Here is a 4,702-nt window from a genome sequence, read left to right as displayed (position 1 = left end):
ATAAATGAAACAGAGGCAAAATAAAAAACAATAGAAAAGATCAATGAAACTAAAAGCTGGTTCTTTGACAAGATAAACAAAACTGAGAAACTTTTAGCCAGATTTATCAAGAAAAAAAGGGAGATGACTCAAACCAATAAAATAGGAAATGAAAAAGGAGAAGTGACAACAGACACCACAGAATTACAAAGGAGCATAAGAGACTACTACAAGCAACTATATGCCAATAAAATGGACAATCTAGAAGAAATTGACAAATTCTTAGAAAGATACAATCTTCTGAGACTGAACCAGGAAGAAATAGAAAATATTAACCAGTCACAAGTACTGAAATGGAAACTGTGATTAAAAAACTTTCATTTAACAAAAGTCCAAGATGAGATGGTTTCACAGGTGAATTATATCGAACATTTAGGATAGGTTAACACCTATCTTTCTGAAACTATTCCAAAAAATTGCAGAGGAAGGAACACTTCCAAGATCAGGCCACCATCACCCTGATACCAAAACCAGACAAAGATACCACACACACAAAAAATTATAGGCCAAGATCACTGATGAACATAGATACAAATATCCTCAACAAAATACTAGCAAACTGAATCCAAAAATACATTAAAAGGATCATACACCATGATCAAGTGGGATTTATCACAGGGATTCAAGGATTTTTAAATATCCATAAATCAATCAGTGTGATAACACCACATTAACAAATTGAAGAATAAAAACGATATGAATATCTCAGTAGATGCAGTAAAAGCTTTTGACAAAATTCAACACCCATTTATGATAAAAACTCTCCAGAAAGTGGGCATAGAGGGAACATACCTCAACATAATAAAGTTCATATATGACAAATCCACAGCTAATATCATACTCAACAGTAAAAAGTTGAAAACACTTCCTCTAAGATCAGGAACAAGACAAGGATGCCCACTCTCGAAACTTTTATTCAACATAGTTTTGGAAGTCCTAGTCACAGCAGCCAGAGAAGGAAAAGAAACAAGAGGAATCCAAACTGGCAAAGAAGAAGTAAAACTGTCACTGTTTGCAGATGACATGATACTATACATAGAAAATCCTGAAGATGCTACCAGAAAAATACTAGAGCTCATCAATGAGGTCTATAAAGTTGCAGGATACGAAATTAATACATATAAATATCTTGCATTTCAATACATTAAAAACAAAAGATCAGAAAGAGAAATTAAGGAAACAATCATATTTACCATCACATCAAAAACAATAAAATACCAAGAATAAACTTACCTAAGGAGGCAAAAGACCTGTACTCCAAAAACGATAAGAGACTCTAATGAAAGAAATCAAAGATGACAGAAACAGATGGAAAGGTATAAACCACATTCTTGGATTGGAAGAATCAATATCATCAAAATGACTATACTACCCAAGGCAAACTATAGGTTCAATGCAGTCCCTACCAAATTACCAATGGCAATTTTCACATGTTTAGGACAAAAAAAATCTTAAAATTTGTATGGAAATACAAAGACCCCAAACAGCCAAATCAATTTTGAGAAGAAAGAAAAAACAGAGCTAGAGGAATCAGGCTCCCTTACTTCAGACTATTCTACAAAGCTACAGTTATCAAAACAGTATGGTACTGGTGCAAAAACAGAAATATAGATCAATGGAACAGGATAGAAATCCTAGAAATAAACCCATGCACCCAAAGGAGGCAAGAATATAGAATGGAGGAAAGACAGTCTCTCTAATAAGTGGTGCTGGAAAAACTGGACAGCTACATGAAAAAGAATGAAATTAGAACATTCTCTAACACCATACACAAAAATAAACTCAAAATGGATTAAAGACCTAAATGTAAGACTGGATACAATAAAATTCTTAGAGGAAAACATAGAACACTCTTTGACATAAATTGCAGCAATATCTTTTGGGATCCACCTCCTAGAGTAACGAAAATAAAAACAAAAATTAACAAATGGGACCTAATTAAGCTTAAAAGGCTTTGCACAGCAAAGGAAACCAGAGATAAAATGAAAAGACAACCCACAAAATGGGATAAAATATTTGCAAATGAAGCAACCGACAAGGGATTAATCTTGAAAATATACAAACAGCTCATGCAGCTCAATATCAAAAAAACAAACAACCCTATCAAAAAATGGGCAGAAGATCTAAATAGACATTTCTCCAAAAAAGACATACAGATGGCCAGCAGGCACATGAAAAGATGCTCAACATCACTAATTATTAGAGAATTGCAAATCAAAACTACAATGAGGTATCACCTCACACCATTCAGAATGTCCATCATCAAAAAGTCTACAAACAGGGGCTTCCCTGGTGGCACAGTGGTTGAGAGTCCGCCTGCCGGTGCAGGGGACACGGGTTCATGCCCCCGTCCAGGAAGATCCCACATGCCACGGAGCGGCTAGGCCCGTGAGCCATGGCCGCTGAGCCTGCGCATCCGGAGCCTGTGCTCCACAATGGGAGAGGCCACAACAGTGAGAGGCCCGCGTACCACAAAAAAAAAAAAAAAAGTCTACAAACAATAAATGCTGGAGAGGGTGTAGAGAAAAGGGAACCCTCGTACACTGCTGGTGGGAATATAAATCGGTACAACCACTATGGAGAACAGTATGGAGGTTCCTTAGAATCAAAAATAGAACTACCATATGATCCAGCAATTCCACTTTTGGGCATATATCTGGCAAAACCATAATTTGAAAAGATACATGCACCCTATTTGTTCACTGCAGCACTATTTACAATAGCCAAGACAGGGAAGCAACCGAAATGTCCATCGACAGAGGAATGGATAAAGCAGAAGTGGTACATATATACAATGGAATATTACTCAGCCATTCAAAAGAATGAAATAATGCCATTTGCAGCAACATAGGTGGACCTAGAGATTACCATATTAAGTAAAATAAGTCAGAGAAAGACAAACATCATATGATATCACTTATATATGGAATCTAAAAAAACGATACAAATGAACTTACTTACAAAACAGAAACAAACTCACAGACTTCAAAATGAAACTTATAGTTACCAAAGGGGAAAGGTGGGCAAGGGAGAGATAAATTAGGAGTTTGGTGTTAACATATACACACTACTATATATAAAATAGATAACCAACAAGGACCTACTGTATAGCACAGGGAACTCTACTCAATATTCTGTAATGATCTATATGGGAAAAGAATCTGTAAAAGAATGGATGCATGTATATGTATAACTGAATCACTTTGCTGTAAACCTGAAACTAACACAACATTGTAAATCAACTAAACTCCAATATAAAATAAATATTAAAGATAAACTGCAAAAAAATAAAGGATTGCTAATAAACTGCAACATTACTTGGACTCATATCTTTATGGTTTGGGGACAATTTTGTTTAAAAACATATTTTAAAAGATCAGTGAATTAATGAGAGTGTACATGATAAATATTTTCATATAATCTTCAACATTTAGAGCTTAAATAAATCAAGTTCAAATCATCTTGAGCTCTTTATGTGCAAAAATTTAGTAGTGGGCATGGCCGGGAAATTTTGCCAGGAAATCAGAGGTTTGGCAGTAAGTTCTCCACACATGCAAGTGTTTTTTGCTTTTCAAATGTGAGTCATTTCATGTATAAAATCAGAAAAAGAGTAGTTTCTGAAACCAAAAGCTCCATTTCTGCTGCATACCTTGAAATGGAAATTTTCAGTGATAATGCACAGATTTCCAGGCATGGCTACTGTTTGAGCAAACTGCTGAGGGATATGTGGAGAGCTGCCAGGCAGAATTAAGGATTGGGGCCCTTTGGATAGAGCTTACAGCATGTGCAAATGCAGGAGGTATTTATAATCACATTACAATCACACTATTACTCCTGGGGCACTTCTCTGGCCTATTCCCCGGTTATTAAAATTCTCCAATTAGAATTCACTCTTATAGGCTATGGTGTCAAACCAAGAGTAAATATAAGAGTAGTACCCACAGCTGCAGGAAATCATAATTCTAACTAGAATGAAAACGTGTTTTCTTGAGGAAACACTTAGGTATGATTAGAAGGCATAAAGAAAAGGGCAATGTGCATAATTCAATATTCACCCTGCCATAGTCACTGTCTGATGGCAACTGGCATTGGAAAAGGGTGACATTTCTCTTGTAGACAAGAGTGTTTTCCAGTAAGCAGTGGCCATCTAATTCTATGTTTCTAATGCATACCTCCTCAATCATAGGGACTGAGGGAAAAAAAGCTTGCATTATTAGGTAATTAGTGCTCACTGTTTAAAAAAAAGAAAAAGAAAGAAAGAAAAAACTGTGCCAAAATTTCAGTGACTCATGCAAAAGCCGATGATCCTGGACGAACATTTCTTTTGTACAGCTATCCCCCAGGCAGTGACTCAGGGATTCAGGCTCCTTCTATTCAGTGGTTTTGCCATCCCAGTTGGGCTCCTCAGAACGCTATGAACCAGATAATGTACATTCAGCCAGTTTATGAAGTGAGAAGGGGTGTGTGTATGTGTGTTGGGGAGAGGGAGAGAGAGAAAGAAAGAGATCATGAAAGATCATATGCATTTTTTGCGGTACAGTCTGCAATTGACTTCTATCACTGTCCACATTCCATTGGCCAGACCTAGTCACATACCACTACCTACATTCAAGAGAGCTGGGAAACAGTCTTTTTGTATACACAGGAAGACGAGGAAATGGTG

This window comes from Monodon monoceros, unplaced genomic scaffold (genome assembly GCF_005190385.1).
Source record: "Monodon monoceros isolate NGI ecotype Baffin Bay Population unplaced genomic scaffold, NGI_Narwhal_1 Super_Scaffold_22, whole genome shotgun sequence".
NCBI classification, from domain to species: Eukaryota; Metazoa; Chordata; class Mammalia; order Artiodactyla; family Monodontidae; genus Monodon; species Monodon monoceros.
Note: the sequence above shows the minus strand (reverse complement) of the source record.